This window comes from Ciconia boyciana, chromosome 3, assembly GCF_034638445.1.
Source record: "Ciconia boyciana chromosome 3, ASM3463844v1, whole genome shotgun sequence".
NCBI lineage: Eukaryota > Metazoa > Chordata > Aves > Ciconiiformes > Ciconiidae > Ciconia > Ciconia boyciana.
Genome location: NC_132936.1, coordinates 80,605,872 through 80,625,081, shown reverse-complemented (window position 1 = coordinate 80,625,081; position 19,210 = coordinate 80,605,872). Strand labels below are relative to the sequence as shown.

Genomic DNA, 19,210 nt, shown 5'->3' with positions numbered 1-19,210 from the left:
ATTTCAGTAATACACTGACTAAAAGGTGAAATATGCTTTACTTTAAGTAGCATTAACCCCACCTCCTTTGATTTGTCATAGTTTATTGACTTTAGATATTCACCACTGAAATGCCTGTTTCATTCAACTGCACAGTCAAGACGATTCCCAAGCCACTGTTGAAGAGAAAAAAGTATTCAGCAACAGTGAAAGTAAAGATGCATTATGTAAAGAAGAAACCTTCTTCTGCACCACTACCTTCCATTCGTGACCTTAGGTTTATATTCAACTGTGGGACCTAGACTGTGAAGCAAGGACTAAGGAACAGAGGAGCACTGAAGCATAATGTCCAGGCACTAGCTGTGGTGAATAACAGATAGAATTCTGAATTTTTCCCGACTCCTTGGCTGTATTTAGTTTTCTTTACATTAAGGTGACTATGGAGAAATAAGATGGAAGACAGATTTTCTATATAGCAGGGGGATACTCAGAGGTGCTTTATTAGATTTCAATTCTGGAAGAACCTTCTAATTGACTCTGCAAATGTTTTAGCATGTATGTCTGTGGTATAACTAACATCATTTATGTCCATAAGTACATGTTCCGTCAGAACCTTTGATCTCTGTATTTTTGAACATAGTATGGATTTTTTAATTATAACAGTGTTTCTCATTGTCATGTTACCTCTTGTCCCCTCCAAAAAATGCCACTCAACAATTTTACTGCTCCATTTTATGCAGGATATGATACTCAACATGTCCTGTCTTTGGAATATTTACAAATAGTAACAACTAAGCATCAAAAAATAGATAATCAATATTTTCTCCATATTGCAGGCAAGGAAAATTAATGAAACTGTCCATACCATAAACCAGTCATAGCTGGTGAAAATTTTTCTTTTGATACCAGAGTTTTAATATGCTTTTACTGAATCATACACAACTAGCATGTTTTTAAAAGTTATTTGGGTTTGGTTTTTTTTTTAAATATAAGCAAGTCTTCAGGCAATTGCACCAGTCTGATTGCTGTGATGTACTTTGCACAGGTTGTAAAAGATTACATGTCCACAATAAATAAGGCTTAAAAAACACTGTCCAACAAGAATTCTGAAGACAATGTCCAGCCTGTCCTGATGTTTCAGTCCCGCCTTCCCTTTTCCCTTGGAGTCCAGGCAGAGCAGTTCTCTGATAAACAAACATTGCTCAGGCAGCCCAGATCTGCTTCTTACCAGCCATCAGAAAGTTGGTGAGAGATAGCAAGGGGCACAGGAACCAATGAAGAGGGTACAGTGGCCTCCCCCTGCAGCTCCCTTCATCAGGTTCCAGCTGCAGCAGCCAACGTGTATGAGAGAAGAAGCCAAATGCACCAAGACTCGCACAAAAACAGCTCCTGTCATTAAACACTGGCTCAGTCATTTGTTAAGAGAGGTTCACTGCTGAACCACATCACAACTGTCTTTTTGGAACCCTAAAAATAATACATGGGAGTTATTTCAAAACCTGGGAGAATTCAGTGCTAAAATGTTTGCATAACTACTTTTCTGGTGGAAAGACATAAATAACACAGTGTCAGAACATGGAGTATCTGCCAAAAATAGGGTCAAATTCTAATTTCATGTTCATTGCCAAAAAGCTAGGCTCACTTAAACTACAGCTATTTTTACCTGTACACACTATTAATCAGAATATTTTTCCAGACAATGGAAAGTACCTCTCCCATTCATAAAGCTGTGAAGTACTTACCCCAGGAGTAGAAGTAAAAGTAGAAGTAGAAGATGGCTGCATCTTTGATGTTCTGGATCTTATCTGGAAAAAAATCAGAAGTATGCAACTGACTAGCCAGCAAAAAAGCTGTTAAATACTCAGAAAATATATATTTTTAACATTTGCTAAAATTGTTAATTCTATTTGAAAAATAATTAATGTATACCTTCGCTAGCAAGCTGTTTCTTGATAGTAAAGGTATGAATTCATTATTTTTCAAATAATGAATGAGTGTCTTGCTAAAACAACCAGAGGGAATGCAATAAACCTTAAATGATTGCCACTGGATTTTTGGTCCAAAGTTCCCTTTACAGAAACATGTCCAATTTCCCCCCCAGCCTAAAAGGCTGTAACTTCTAGCATATCTACAACCAGTCAGCACTGCGGCCCCTCTCCAGGTATGAGGGAGAGGGATGCTGTCTGTCAGTGCGTGCACAGAGTGTCGTGTCCATCCCGTTCCCTTTCAGTGGCTGGGCAGGAGGTTGCCCATTTGCCTTGCTGTGCCTGCTCTACTCTGGGTGAAGGAGAGCCCTGAGCTGGGAAAGCCATCTGGAGCATGGGTGCATGACCCAGCAGGCAGGAAGCCTGTGGCAAGGGCAGATATTACGAGATGCCTGAAAGAAGCAGAAAATTACAGAGCCAAGCCTCTGAAGTAACAGCAAAATTCTTTCTTAGAGACCCAGAGGCACCGGGGGTGAGGTTGTGCAAGACAGCTGGGACAATCTGACAGCTTGCCGCCACCAAAAGTGAGTGTTTCATGCTGCTTCAAAAAGCTGGGGGTGTTAGACAAGAACAAGAGCTCATGCAAAAGAAGGAGCAGACAACTACAGTCAGAAGAGGGACGTAAGCCTAGCCTTTGGGGCAGCTACTAGCTCAAATTTCTCAGGAATATTCAGCCTGTGTGGAGCCTGCTGCAACCCAAAATGCCACGAAATGTTGCTGGACTGAAACAAAAAACTGTGAGGAGAAAGGAGATTTATTTAAAAGGTCTGTTATATTATTATATTCTCACTCAGAAGAAACTGAGTTTCTGTATTTTAAATGTTGATTGTCCTTGTTTAGCTAAACTTAAACATAACCTTTAGAAGTTTACAGCCCTCTGGGTGATTATGGTGTGTCCACTGTAAAGAAAAGGTCCAGGTAGGCTCACCTCTAAGCTTTGGACAACTCAAGGTTCTTTCACAGTTAGTTTAAAGAGATCCTAGTCTGGATTGTCTGGGATGAAAGAGGCCAGGGAGCAGCTCCCCCAGGAAATTTGAGGGAGCAGTTGTCTTTGGCAGGGATGAGCTGAAGGCAGCAATAACCTACAGAGCCGTTATAGTTGCAGCTGCAAGAGAATGTGTGTCCGGTCTCTGTAAACAGCACTTTATCCCTTCACATTCGGAAATGTATAATTATGCCTCTAAAGCCTACATGCAATCTCAGAAAAGACATTTTACACAGGAAATGGAAAATTAATCTTTATGAAAATGCTATTAATAACAGTAGTTTCAGGTTGAATCAAAAGGAAGATTCACCTTAGCCTTGCTTTGGAAAAGTATGCGTGGAGCAGGACGTGAGGTTGGATATCGTTCTTCTGGCAGAGAATTTTTTCATTCTCTTTAATAGGATTGGAAACAAATACAAAATAAGCATTTTACTAGAAATAGATAATTCCATGGACTATAGATAAAACTTAAAAAAAACAAGCAAAAAAAAAAATTAAAAGCTGTGAGGCTTAAGAAGGGGCTGTTTTATTATAGCCAAGGTTTTCAGCCTGTACACCCGTAAGCATACATAGACTCAGAGGTCTGGAGAAGGAAATCCCTTAAGTAGGGTTGGGTAACATCAGTTGGAAAACTAGAAGATATCACAAATCAGAAAAGACTGATGACTGTTTCTGTAGAAACAAATGCAGAACAGTCTGGAATGACAATTTAGTCAAAAGGAAATCTAAATCATCAATTTCTGAGAAGAAAATTTTTAAAAATTGGAGAAATCAGTTAAAAGTAAGTCTTCACAGACTAAAAGAATTTAGGTCCCATCCAAGGTTTTTACTGCTTTTCAGAGGTGTTTGTGTGCAACCATTACATTACCTCCTAATGACCAAATCCAGTTTCAGCCTTTTAACCAGCAGGAGAGTCTGAGTTCATCTCTCCAAGTCATATTTCTATAATTTCTGTGAGAAATGTTGTTTTAGAAGCCAGAAGCCCTTTGCCCCTGTCAAGCTGAAAGTTAGGCTGCACCTCTCTCACCTTACTCATCATTCACCACCACACCATGTAATTAAGTGGGTTGAATCCTGGCCACATCACGTTTAAAATGAGTCACATAAAGCATTTTCTAACACAGTTCTTTTAAGATTGGTTGGAACTTCAAGATGTTAAGACTCAAATGTCAAATGATACCTAAAATACTTTTGATATTTACATGATACCTCACAATTTTATACCTTTCCTGTCTGAGAAAAAAAACGTTCAGTTTGAGCATGAAGTGGATGCAATGCAGATCAAACATCACCTCTTCTTTTTTCTTCAAATGACCTGTTAAGATATTTCTCTAAGTGATTACGAGAAACCATGAAGGTATCTGGTAATCCCAAATGCTGGGATTGAAACATATGGGAAGGGAGAGGAAAAAGGTCCAAGAGTCTGGGTGGCAGGTGTGCCTGTACCTCCACCAAGCACACAGGAATGACCCACGTCCTGCAGTGGAGGAGGTCTATGGAAACACCAGTCTTCCTGCCCTCCTCCATGGAACAACTCCTGCTCCTGTGCCTCCACAGCAGGCTGAAGTCATCATTAACCTATTGTGGGTGTTATTGCTGTGTTATGTGCAGTCACACACTTCTGGATTGCAGCAGTGGACTCTTCATCAAGCAAGCAAGACTTGCCCCTTTTAGGAAAGATAGTGAGAATCACATCATCACTCCTGGTTTCAAAGGATTTCAGAGCTTCCAAAGTTTCTGGGCTGCTAAGAGCCCTTAGGCCACAAAATACCTTTGCAGGAAAAAAACCAACAGATCTTGAGATGTCATCTTTTCATCTTAATAAAGGTCTTTTGAATATTTCAGTGACTGTTTCCCCATTTCTGGTCAGGATTTTTCCCCTGTTCAACTCCTTGCAGACACTGAGATGCACACTGCTGTCTGTTATCTAGATAGCTTTTGATATCACCATGTATGCGTCCAGCATACATGCATCCAGCTCTGGAGTCCTCAGTTCAGGAAAGACATGGACCTGTTGGAGCAGGTTCAGAGGAGGGCCATGAAAATGATCAGAGGGATGGAACACCTCTCCTATGAAGAAAGGCTGAGAGAGTTGGGGTTGTTCAGCCTGGAAAAGAGAAGGCTCCGGGGAGACCTTATTGCAGCCTTTCAGTACTTAAAAGGGGCTTATAAGAAAGACGGGCACAAACTTCTTAGTAGGGCCTGTTGCAATAGGACAAGGAGTTTTAAACTAAAAGAGGGCAGATTTAGACTAGATATAAGGAAAAAATTTTTTACAATGAGGGTGGTGAAACACTGGAACAGGTTTCCCAGAGAGGTGGTAGATGCCCCATCCCTGGAAACATTCAAGGTCAGGTTGGACGGGGATCTGAACAACCTGATCTAGTTGAAGATGTCCCTGCTCATTGCAGGCAGGGTTGGACTAGATGACTTTTAAAGGTCCCTTCCAACCCAAACTATTCTATGATTCTATGATTCTATGATTCTATGATTCTATGATTCTATGATTCTATGATTCTATGATTCTATGATTCTATGATTCTATGTAGGAAATAGTAAAGGGCATGTATTAAGGAATAGATTAAAATGTTGCTAATTCCAAAATTATGGGGCATGGTGGCTTGTCTCTTTTCATCTATGGAAGCCCGGAGTTAGATGAAGCCCTACTCTTCTGGAAACGAAAACCTACAAGCCCAGAATCAACAGGTTCAAGCAAACACACCTCTTCATGCAGAGCAATTTCACATGGGCAGCTCCTGCAGAGAAGTTTAGAAAATATGACTGAGAAACATGCTGTGAGTGGCCCATCAGAGCCGAATCTGCAACATCCCTCATTATTCCTGTCAGGGAGACATGGGGCAGGGCCTGGCAGCCAGGACCCATCCATCACCCCAGCCTTGAGCAGGGCATCTGAGGGGAACCAGGGCAGCCCCAGCCCCGGGCATCAGGCACCGTCCTGGGGATGGTGATGGGATGAGGATGGTCCAGGACGTGGGTCCATGGATGGGTCCAGCTTGGCAGGGCTCATGGCCAGGTAGGGCAGGGCTCTGCAGAGCTGGAGACTGGCCCTGCTGCGGCATCACTGGGGCAGAGGCTCACGGCCCCAGGGGGCTGACATGGGCAGGGTGGGAGGAGTCCTGGGGGCGGCTGGGCAGGGACAGTCATGGCTTTGACAGGGCCTTGACAATTTCCCAGTTTTGTTAATTACATTTTTGGTTGCTGATTGCTCAGTTTTTAATCTTAGTTCAGTGTGAGAGAGCCCTGCAGATATATCTGTCTGGGAATACGGCAGAGGAATCCCTTTTCCAGGGAACTGAATTCCCTTTGTCAGATGGAGTTGACATTTCCTTAGCTTTTGTGGTTTTCCAAAAGAGTGGTTGTGACAAGAGGTCATGCAGCATGTTCTGTACAGATGTAGCAAGGACATCTACATCAGCAAGGAGGGTGTGGAAATCATACCTATGTAGCATAAATGTATTTATTGTCGAACAAATGCAGCTTTAATAGTTTAGCAACAGGGTCATTAAGGGGCTTCTTTCCCTTGATCCTTCCATTCAAAAGCCATGGTCCTTCCCACTTGCCACTTACCTAACTGTCCCCAAAGAGGCCAATGGGAGCAAAACACTCCACAAAACATATAGTTGTTCATTACTTAAGAGTTCATGGCAGTAAGAGCTCCAGAAGTCCCACCCTGCACCAAAGTGAGGAGTTTGTCCAAGTGTCAAAGGCGTTTCTGGCCTTGCTGTACAAATATCAAAACCATGGTAGCCATGGTGGATCTAAACCCAGACTATCATGCTCCCCCCGTACACAGGTATTTGGGGGTTCAGACCCACACCACAAATCCATGTCAAGCCCACTGTGTCCTGAGAGGAGACACCCTGCATTGGTCCCTCTGCCTCAATATCGAGCACCTCAGGGGCCTCATTCACCATCTCAAGACATGAAGCAGCCACAGGGACACCACCAGACTGGTGCTATGATGCCTGTGCACCGTGTCCCTCCTGGAATGACGCCAGGCATTCACTCGTGGCATACACACATTTTATTTGGTTACATCAAGCAAAGCACGCACTCTAGACCCAGCACACACCTAAGAATTAGCACCCGAATGCTTGGAGGTGCCAGGAAGATCTCTGAGGTGTTTCTCTCTTTTCTCATGGGGACGACACATGGAGACTGTCCACCTTTGGAGAATCATCTTTGGAGTATGACTTGCTGTTGTGCTGCTCATCTGCTTATTTTCAGGCCTTACACATCATATTTCAACTTTGCTGCCAGATTTGTTCCTCCTAGGCAATCTTCAAATTTTCAGTCCATTTCTTCATTCTGAGCTTTAGAGAAGAGGTCTCTCCAGTTCCCAACAACCCCTGTGTACAATAAAAAGTACCATATACAACAAGAAGTACCAGCTGCTCCTGAGAGGGGATAATACCCAGGCAGCCATGGGGCAGAATCGTTGCATACATGGGAAGGTTCTGATTTATGCCCCTGAGAGGTCTTGATTGCCTGGGAGAGGCAAGGTAGCAAAGATAAGAAGCAAAGGCTGCAGCCAGGCCACAGGGAGCATTGCTCGTGGACTGCCTGTATGCCTCCCTCCCCAGACGGGGTTTCCAAAGTGGTTTCATGAAGCTTTTACAGGGAAGAGAAGGAAACCTGGGTTTGTCACAAGGGAAAGCCCATTTGTGAATGCCTCCCACTGAAGGGGGAAGTTATTTGGGGCAGTGTGTAGGTGGTAGAGAGGAAAGCAGTTAAATCCTTTTTTCCTCCAAGGAGTGGTGAAGGAAAGGGATTAAAGCAAGCCCATAACCACGGTAGTCAGAAACCAAAGACTCTTTATGCCATGGGGAGCAGCTGGGCTGTCAGAACTCTGGCCCTGGCCCCGGGTCAGTGAGGGACCATCTCTGGGGCTACCACTGACGTGCCTATTGGGAGGAATCATATTGAGACTATTCCTCAGCTCTCACTGAGGACGTAACAAGATGCCTGTGAGGCCAGAAGAGCAGTGAGCAATGCATTCCCTTGAAGTTCAAGAGACACTTGTCCCATTAGCATACCTCCTCCCCAAGGGGACTTTCATGAAGTGACACGTTCAGCCTGGATCCATGATCCAGGATTGGCCTCATCACCTGACTGCCAGGCAAAGACCACACCACCACCCCTCTGTAAAGAACAACCATCCAGCCCAAGCAGATTTGGTGCATAATTGTTGGCATAACTTACACCAGTGTTGGCCCCCACCTTCATAGCTCACTTGCCTAACTAACCAGGGCTGCCACAGGGAAATAGGGCAACATGGAAGCAATGGCTGAGGACCTTAAGCCAGGATAGTTGAGACACTCCAGTATGTTTCTCACAAACAACTCCAAATCCTGCCAACAGCAGAGGCTTGTTGTACAGGATGCCACAGGAAAGACCTCACCCACATCTGTCCTTCCCAGACAGCCCAGTAAGCTCATGGCTAAATGAGGAGGCCCACTCAGAAGGAGACTTCAGAAGGCACATTCTCCATTTGCAGAGACTTACCCTTCTGGAAGAGAATGTCCCCAAATTTTCCATGGGTTTCCTTGGATTTCTCTTTCGTAGCTTCATTGTGCAGCAGGAAAACTAGGATATAGTTGCCACACAGAAACATGGTGGGAAGACTCGCACAACCGGAGCGCTGCAATGGACGGCTATAAACTCTTCAGAAGGGATAAGCAAGGAGGGCGAGGCGGTGGGGTAGCCCTGTATGTTAGGGAGTGTTTTGATTGTCTAGAGCTTAATGATGGTGGTGACAGGGCTGAGTGTTTATGGGTAAGAATGAGGGGGAAGGCCAACAAGGCAGATACCATTGGGAGTCTGTTATAGACCATCCAACTAGGATGAAGAGGCAGATGAAATGTTCTATAAGCAGCTGGGAGAAGTCTCACAATTGTTAGCTCTTGTTCTCATGGGGGTCTTCAACTTACCAGATGTCTGCTGGAAATACAATACAGCAGAGAGGAAACAGTCTAGGAGGTTCCTGGAGTGTGTGGAAGATAACTTCCTGACACAGCTGGTGAGTGAGCCAACTAGGAAAGGACTCCTGCTGGACCTGTTGTTTGTGAACAGAGAAGGACTTGTGGGTGATGTGATGGTTGGAGGCCTTGTTGGGCATAGCAATCATAAAATGATAGAGTTTTCAATTCTTGGAGAAGTAAGGAGAGGGGTCAGCAGAACTGCTACCTTGGACTTCCGGAGGGTAGACTTTGCCCTGTTTAGGAGACTGGTTTACAGAGTCCCTTGGGAGGCAGTCCTGAAGGACAAAGGAGTCCAGGAAGGCTAGACATTCTTCAAGAAGGAAATCTTAAAGGCGCAGGAGCAGGCCGTCCTCATGTACCAAAAGACAAGCCAGCAGGGAAGAAGACCGGCCTGGCTGAACAGAGAGCTTTGGCTGGACCTCAGGAAAAAAAGGAGAGTTTATGACCTTTGGAAGAAGGGGCAGGCCACTCAGGAGGACTGCAAGGATGTCGAGAGGTTATGCAGGGAGAAAATTAGAAGGGCCAAAGCACAACTAGAACTTAATCTGGCTACTGCCGTAGAAGACAATTAAAAATGTTTCTATAAATACATGAGCAACAAAAGGAGGGCTAAGGAGAATCTCCATCCTTTACTGGATGCGGAGGGAAGCATAGTGACAAAGGATGAGGAAAAGGCTGAGGTACTTAATGCCTTCTTTGCCTCAGTCTTTAATAGTAAGACCAGTTGTTCTTTGGGTACCCAGCCCCCTGAGCTGGAAGACAGGGATGGGGAGCAGAATGAAGCCCCCATAATCCAAGGGGAAATGGTTAGTGACCTGCTACCCCACTTAGACACACACAAGTCCATGGGGCCAGATGGGATCCACCCAAGGGTACTGAGGGAGCTGGCAGAAGTGCTCCCCAAGCCACTTTCAATCCTCTACCAGCAGTCCTGGCTAACGGGGGAGGTCCCAGTTACCTGGAGGTTAGCAAATGTGACACCCATCTACAACAAGGGCCAGAAGGAGGATCCAGGGAACTACAGGCCTGTCAGTCTGACCTCGGTGCCAGGGAAGGTTATGGAGCAGATCACCTTGAGTGCCTTCACGTGGCATGTACAGGACAACCAGGCGATCAGGCCCAGTCAGCATGGGTTTATGAAAGGCAGGTCCTGCTTGACTAAGCTGATCTCCTTCTAGGACAAGGTGACCCGCTCAGTGGATGAGGGAAAGGCTGTGGATGTTGTCTATCTAGACTTCAGTAAAGCCTTTGACACCATTTCCCACAGCATTCTCCTGGAGAAACTGGCTGCTCATGGCTTGGACGGGCGTACGCTTTGCTGAGTAAAAAACTGGCTGGATGGCTGGGCCCAAAGAGTGGTGGTGAATGGAGTTAAATCCAGTTGGTGGCCGGTCACCAGTGGCGTTCCCCAGGGCTTGGTATCGGGGCCAGTTCTGTTTAATATCTTTATCAATGATCTGGATGAAGGGATCGAGTGCACCCTCAGTAAGTTTGCAGATGACACCAAGTTGGGCAGGAGTGTTGATCTGCTTGAGGGGAGGAAGGCTCTGCAGAGGGATCTGGACAGGCTGGACCCATGTGCCAAGGCCAACTGTATGAGGTTCAACAAGGCTAAGTGCCAGGTCCTGCACTTGGGTCACCACAACCCCATGCAACGCTACAGGCTTGGGGAAGAGTGGCTGGAAAGCTGCCTGACGGAAAAGGACCTGGGGGTATTGGTCGACAACTGGCTGAATATGAGCCAGCAGTGGGCTCAAGTGGCCAAAAAGGCCAATAACATCCTGGCTTGTATCAGAAATAGCGTGGCCAGCAGGAGTAGGGAAGTGATTGTCCCCCTGTACTCAGCACTGGTGAGGCCGCACCTTGAATACTGTGTTCAGTTTTGGGCCCCTCACTACAAGAGAGACATTGAGGTGCTGGAGCGTGTCCACAGAGGGGTGACAAAGCTGGTGAAGGGTCTGGAGCACAAGTCTGATGAGGAGCGGCTGAGGGAACTGGAGTTGTTTAGCCTGGAGAAAAGGAGGCTGAGGGGAGACATTGCTCTCTACAACTGCCTGAAAGGAGGTTGTAGCGAGGTGGGTGTTGGTCTCTTCTCCCAAGTAACTAGTGACAGGACAAGAGGAAATGGCTTCAAGTTGCACCAGGGGAGGTTTAGATTGGATATTAGCAAAAAATTCTTCACTGAAAGGGTTGTAAAGCATTGGAAATGGCTGCCCAGGGAAGTGATTGAGTCCCCATCCCTGGAGGTATTTAAAAGATGTGTAGGTGTGGTGCTTAGGGACATGGTTTAGTGGTGGACCTGGCAGTGCTAGGTTAACGGTTGGACTTGATGATCTTGAAGGTCTTTTCCAACCTAAATGATTCTGTGATGATTCTGTGATGATTCTATGATGATTCTATGAAACTGGTCTTATTGGAAATTCTGGGAAAATCTTCCTCACACAATGAGAATCCAAAGAAGGCAGCAATCCTTTTCATTCCCAGTATCTGGTCCTGGCTGAAGGAACATAGCACAAAGGCGAAACCAAAAGACTTGACACCATGGCTGTGGCATGGAGCCAGCACCTGGTGGGAAGCCCAGCACAGGAGGCTGCCTCCCACAGTGTCACCAAGTAATTCTAAGAGCTCTAACAGAGAGGGAACCTACACATGGGGGCCTCAGCTTCAAGGCATTTTCTTCTCTCCTAAAAGCAACTGTGCCTGTGCCAGATATGACGCCTTCCACTAATAGGCAAGTCTATCGTCTTCCTAACCCCATGGACCTCCCCCAGACATAAAAGAGTAGCTCAGAAAGGCACACCCTTCTAAAGGGGCAGACAGGCTTGACCCAAGAGTTTCTTCTTCCCCACAGCCATACATATCAGAAGGGGTGCACAGTGCACCCATCAAGGAAGAGCTGGGTGAGAACCCACACCTCTTTGAGTTCCTCGTAGCTTATCATCATGATCCTCTCATGGTCGATGTATTTGTTCCATTCCACTAAGTGGTCAAAGTAGGATTCCCAGACCACTGCAGACAAAGAATAAATATAGCTGTGCAGGGTATTCCCCAAATAGAGGCCCTTACCAAATCAGAGGAGTCAGCCCAGACAGCGCTCTAAGCGTGGTGCCAGGATGTTGAAGTGGGGACCAGTTCAACACGTCTGTTCTTTTGGCTGAGGTCAGTGCAGGATCCCCCAGCTCTGGCCACTAGGTTGCACCGAACAACAAGCTCTATTGTGGGAACGGAAAAGTCAGGCTAAAGCTTTCTCATAATCTCTCCATTCAGAGTGAGAGACAAAAGAAACTCTGATTCTCTGGTACTCCCTGTTTCAGCCATAACATGGGACTGTCTGTCTGTCCTGGAAGTGCCTTGGTAAGGTATGTTGGGGTAGGATTCCCATGCACAGCGTCCGGTGTATGCCCTTCAAGTAAGGAAGAATGCCAGAGGATGCAAGGCAAAGTACACTTCCCATTCATGAAGCCTGCAAAGTACTCATCCCAGGAGGCAAAGGATGGCAGCACTGGCATGTTGTTGTAGAAGTGGTAATATGAGACAGCCATGTCTTTTGGGTTCCAAACTAACACAAGGATCTGGAGGAAGAAAACACATAATTTGATTCTGATTTGGTGACTGACCAAAACACCATTTTCTCAACACATCATATGTCTACTAACACCCACCAGACGGTACAATGCTGGTGTAATTCCTTTTCTTGAGCAAGAAAACAGAGCTTTGGCAGGCCACTTGCTGCTAATGTGAGTTTCAGGGTGAAAACAAGAAGTTTTTCAGCTTTTCAGCTATGCCCTTGGGACATAGATCTGAGCTAACTCCTATCCAGAGAAATTAGCTCATGGGCTACTGAACAGGAGACCCACAAGCAGGCTGTGGGTGCACCCTTGCTTCTCTCTGCAGAAATTCCCATTGAAGACTATCTTAACCCCAGCCTGTGTTGGGCTTTCCACAAGGAGGCAAGTTAAAGCAAACGGATTAACTGCTTGCCCTGCTCAGTTTTCTGACACAAACCTGGAAGCATCTTTCTGAAGGAGATCTGAAGGGGCAGTGACAGCCAGTGACAAGCCCACTGACAGTAACCTCTTGAGTCAGCAAAGCTGCTGCTGGGAGAGGATGTTGGTTCACAGCTTCAGCATGCCACACTCCGCCTCTTCAACCTCAGAAATGTGCCAGTGCATTGACCAGCCTAGGTGAAAGTGCAGAAAACACATCTCACACAGACAGAGCAAAGTTAATTTGGTGTGGAAAATCTTTTGCAGTGTGATATAAAGAGAAGACTCACCTTAGTCTTGCTTGCAGAATGGACGGGGGCAGGAGATGAGGTGGCAGATGGGGTAGTATAATTCTTCTGGAAGGCAGTTTCTTCATCCTCTGTAAAGCAAGTGAGAAGAAATGTGACAGGACAGAAGTAGCTTATTCAGTGAGATGTGCCTTTTCAGGAATTGTGGGTAATAAGAAAAGGTGAGACCAGAAAAGAAAGATCTTATCCCTTGGAAAACCCACAGGGATGCATTGGTGGTGTAGGCTTCTGCCAGCCTCTGCCACAGAGCACCATTTCACATGAGACAAGCCTGAGGACAGGACACCCAAGAGAAAGGTCTTACTGACCAAACACACTGGGTCCAGGGCTGGAGCCCCCTGTGGCTTCTCAGCACTATCTGGGTTCTGAGGCCCTTGCGTTGGGACAGCAAGGGCAACAGCACATGCTACTTGTGCAGACCATAGCTGTTAAGGCTCTAGGCTCTCCATTACCTCTGAGATCAGCCATTGTCTTTCAGCTAATACTACCTGTAAGAAGAGCAGTGCCAATATTTTCATATATCCCAGGATCTCCAAATTCTGGATGTGGAAATGTGTCTAGCTTCTTTTCACATTTATTCTTTCTTTAATTTCTTCTTCTGTATATTTGGCATCTGTTGATTCCAACTCCTTCACCATTTGGTCAAGCCAGTTGGTTCCTGAAAGGATAAAGACACCAGTAGCACACCAATTCTGGACTGCACATTTGCACTTTTTCATGTCATCGTGGCTGACAGGACATCCTGTCAAACTGGTTCACATTTGTGAACTTCCATATAACTTCCATATAACTTCCATAACATTTGTGAACCAGTTTGGCTCCATGTTGTAGCTTAGCTTGTCAACAGGTAGGTGTGCTGGTTTTGGCTGGGACAGAGTTAATTTTCTTCATAGTACCTGGTGTGGGGCTATGTTTTGGATTTGTGCTGAAAACTGTGTTGATAATACAGGGGTGTTTTAGTTATTGAGCAGTGCTTACACAGAGTCAAGGCCTTTTCTGCTTCTCACCCCACTCCACCAGCGAGTAGGCTGGGGGTGCACAAGAAGCTGGGAGGGGACACAGCTGGGACAGCTGACCCCAACTGACCAAAGGGATATTCTGTACCATAGGACGTCATGCTTAGCATATAAAGCTGGGGGAAGAAGAAGGAAGGGGGGGATGTTTGGAGTGATGGTGTTTGTCTTCCCAAGTAACCATTCCGTGTGATGGAGCCCTGCTTTCCTGTGGATGGCTGAACACCTGTCTGCCCATGGGAAGGAGTGAATGAATTCCTTGCTTTGCTTTGTGTGCGTGTGCAGCTTTTGCTTTACCTATTAAACTGTCTTTATCTCAACCCATGACTTTTCTCACTTTTACCGTTTTGTTTATCTCCCCTGTCCCACTGAGGGGGAGTGAGCAAGCTGCTGTGTGGGGCTTAGTTGCTGGCTGGGGTTAAACCATGACACTGGGCAGTAATCAACAAGGGTATGCCAAAAGCCACTAGGGACAGAGCTGTCAGCCAGACATTGTGGAGTGCTACCCTGCTCGCTTCAGAAGCAGATCCCATCCCTCAGTGGAAACAGAAGCAGACGTCTATTACTCTTTCCAGCTCTGGCACTTTTTTGGTCACCTCAGACTATTCCCTGGGGAAATTACTCAAGAGCAGTGGTGCTCCCAGCACAGGGCCAACTGAGTCATCTGTTGGCTGTTTCTGCTCTTCATCTACAGTGCTGTCTTTGGGAACACTCTGTTCCCTCCTCATGACCAGCTCTTCATGATCAACACAGTTTGGCCTCGTTCCCAGCCACCAGCTAGGCTTCCATAACTAGCAGAAGAGGTCATCAACCAAACCACCAGACTGTCAAGCTCCTGTCACCATCTTTGCACCAGGCTTAGCTGTCTTGGCCTCTGCAACCTGGCAAAATTGGTGGGTGAGGGACTGGGTTTGGAGAGCCAAATCTCAGTTTTCAACTAACAACTTCTGGGATGTGTAGGTGGACCCTCACACCTTTAAACCATTTCAGCCTGTGCACAGCTCTACAGGCTGCACACAAAGGGGATGTGATAAGGATCAACAATTCCTCTTTTTCTGCAAATTACCTATTAAGATATTTCTCTAAAGTGAATAGGGAAAATATGAAGGAAAGTAAAATGCCCATAGTGAGAGAGGAAATAATCCAAGAGTCCTGGCGGCATTCATGTCTTTCCCTCCATTTAGATACATGGGAATCATCTGCATTCTGCAATGCAGTAAGTCTATGGAAACAGCAGTTCTTCTGCCTTCATTAGCATGACATATTCCTTGTATTGCCATTGCAGCGAGTAGGGTAACAACATACTTTCCTGTATTAGCAAGAGTGGTCAGAATATCAAGGGATGTGATTATCCTGCTTTACCCAACACTGGTGAGTTCACCACTTGAATACTGTGTGCAGTTCCTGCACTGAAGCACAAGCAATGTTGAGAATCTTGAGAGAGTCCTGCTGAACTTCCATGAAATCACTGGAAGCTGGAGCAAATGAAATGCATAGAAAGGCTTGGTTTGCTCAGGCTGGAGAAAAAAAAATAAGGCATGGGGGAATCTCACTGCAGTCTTCCACTACTGGAGGTTATAATGAAGACAGAGCAAACTCTTCTGAAAATTGGCCAGGAAATTACAAAAGGGGAATATTACAAATCACAACGAGGGATGTCTGACTGCACAGAAGTAAAACAAACAAACAAACAAACAAACTGAAAAAACAAACCCCAAAAAACCACTGTAGTGAGAAAACACTGCAATACATTTCCAGTGAGTGGTGAATCTCCACCCTCAAAGTTATAAAACTCTTCTGGACAAAGCCTTGAGCAACCAAATCTAACTTTGAAGGTTAGGTCTTTCCCCTGCTTTGAGCAGGAGGTTGTATTATTCGACCTCCAGAGATGCCTTACAACTTAAATTCATGATACTATGAAGTCTGATGTCACCATAAGCTTTTCTCAGGTATTATTGCTGTGTTAAATGATGGCGTAAACTTCTGGATTGCAGCATTGTGTACTTGTCTACTTATCAAGAAAACAGCACTCACCTGTTTTAGGATAGCCTGCTAGAATCACATTGTCGCTCCTGGTTTCAAAGGATTTCAGAGCTTCCAAAGTTTCTGGGGTGCTAAGTGTAGCAGGGTATACAATACCTTTGTAGGAAAACAGCATGCCTTCTGGGGGAATCTTTCCCTATTTATATTTTCACTGTTTTGGTGACTCTTTCCCTATTTCTGCTCATGTTTGTATCCCTGTGGAACTCTTTCCAAACAGATACAGGCTGTCTTTCCACAATGCAGAAAAACTTTATGCAACATATTAGCAAATCAGATAGGGCGTTCACTTAGGAATGAAGGTACAAGTCACTCATTAACTCTGTACTCTGTTAACTCCTTTTGAAATTACAGGACTGGAGACTGACAATAGTGACATAGAGTCTTTGCTGAAGCTGATACTAGGAACAGGAATCTATTGGGGCAATAACTAATAGCATTCAAAATGTTAAAGGAAACCAAAGAAAGACCTATAAAGGCTATTCCCTGAAATATTTTTAACTGGTGAGCAATGCAGTGCAATTTGCAAACTGGACAACCAGCATGTAGTAGACATGTGGATAGTGGATCTCAACCTAAATTGCTATTGACTCCACTAATGGATACACATCCATGGGTGCAACTTCCTTCCAGATGGTGGGTCTATCCTGCAGTCAGTCACTGTAACATCATCACTTCAGGCAATATCTCCAGAGCTAAGGACAAGTGCCACCTAAGCCATACTTCTCAGGATTAAATACTCACATTTGAGACTTTTACTTCACCAAATCCTACAGGAGGGTTACTTTCATGTGAAGCTCTAATACTTAGGTTCTGCATTAACGTGATCAAATTCTACCTGTATGACTTCAGTTCTATTTCTCTCTACACGTCCATAATTTAATCTTTGGGTGAAATTGTTCTTGATGGGGGAGTTATTGGTATTCTGGCTGATGCCTTTTTAGAAGATAAGGAGTAATGAGGTGGAGAAATAGGTATTTCCACAGGTCATCCCAACAGAGACATGCAATACAGGAAGGCTGAATTACCCTGTGGAGGTGCCTTTCACTCTTTCTTTCACACCTTTGAATAACATATGGATCTCATTCACTACCCAGATATCAAACCCACAGAGAGGTCCACAGTGCTGTGCATCACATCCTTGTCTCTTTCTTCATAAATGGATGTTAGACACTTCATAAATGGATGTTAGACACAAGTCAATCATATATGATACAGATACTAGTCTATCCACCAGTGTTAAGAACAATGTTGAATATGACCAGGACTCACTACTAAAGGATATTGCTTTAATTGTCCTCCCAGTTTTGCTGTCATCCAGCATATGCAGTTGGACCATGAGCACACTATTGCAACCAAGTTCGTAACAGCCATATAAACTAGTGGATACTCCTGAAAGTATTGCTGCTGATGACGCTGTTTCTGGATGCCTTTTGTTACTGTTGTATGAATTTCTAGGAACACAAATCTATTTTCAGTACTTTAATTTCATTTCTATAACCACATTTGTAAGTTGCCATCTCCACATATGAAGACATAAATTTGTTGATCTAGATTGTGTCTCTTTTGTCATATAATTTCAGAACCTCTTTGATGCTGTCATCTATTGTATCTTCTGTCCATGGCTTATTCAAGAAGTAAGTTATCTTTTAAAGAAAGAACACAAACAGCTTTGACATGGTTTATATTTACCCCCTTATTATCCTCAAAAAGTTTCATGGTTGGTTGCTTAGTCATTTTTGCTAGCAAATTTCCAGGTATCAAGTTAAGATGACTGCTCTATTTTGATTTTTCTTTCTCACATTTTTAAACACGGCTATTATGTATGTCCTCCTCCAGGCATCTGGTACCTTTAATGGGTTCTTACAGATAATTTTTAGTTGTTCAAAGATGGCTTGTCTCAGGACTTTCAGATACTCGGCTTTTGAATCCATTAATTTTTTCTAAATATTTTAAGTATTATTTCTAGCATTCCTATTTCTTTACAAAACTCTGTATTTCTACATGTCCAGGTAGAATTAACCAGCTTTAGAAGAATGAAGCAAAAAGTCATGGAATACTTTATTCTTTCCTAGTGTATCTTTTATTTTTACTTCTTACCTGCTTAGGTGATGGATCTATAAATTGGGTGTGGTTTTCTCCTGGTTTTAATTCAACTATACTTAAAGAACTTTATTTTGCTATTTTTCCAGAACAGGTGGCTGAAGAGCAGTTGGTCCCTGGGCAGGACTGAAATACTGTGTCCACAGTACCAAATACCAATGCCAGTACAAAATAGTTGAGTATAGTAGTGTCTCACACCATTACCCTTGACAATCTCATTTTCTCAATAGAGCCAGTTTCAGAGAATTTTGGCATCTTCAGTTTCAGAGATTTCCAGTTATGGAAATTAATCTATTTCAGTGTTTAAGTATTGATTTAAGTTAAAGCTTAACTGTAGGCACATATGTAAATCAAGAATGAACAGAGGGAATGCTAACTGTAGTTTTGTGGTAAGAGCGCTCCACCGGCATTAATGGTGGGAAACATCATCTTCTGTATTCACTACATTTTCTTTTCCTATTTTATGGCTGGAGCATGGAAAATATAAAAGCTGTTCTTAGACGCGGCATGTAGGTGTATAGATTAAGGACTCTCTTCAAACACAAGAAAAAGACATTAACTTCATGATTTTGCTTTTTGCTAACCTTTTACAGGTAGAAACATGGTCTTCAGTGGAGCAAGTGCAAATTTATATGGTATTAAAAAGAAAATTATTTGGGATTTTTGTGATACAAAGAGAGAATTATTCATGGTTATACATAACTCAGCACTTCTCAGGCCACACCTGGAGTACTATGCCCAGTTCTGGTCACCACAATTCAAGAAAGACACAGACAGACTGGAGGGGGTCCAAGGGAGGGCCACAAAGA

General features: G+C 44.4%; 1 pseudogene; it reads right to left on the bottom strand.

Moving 5' to 3' along the window:
• Positions 1-1,758: 1,758 nt before the first annotated feature.
• LOC140650092 (sulfotransferase 6B1-like) lies at positions 1,759-16,486 on the bottom strand (annotated as a pseudogene).
• Between the last annotated feature and the right edge of the window lie 2,724 nt (positions 16,487-19,210).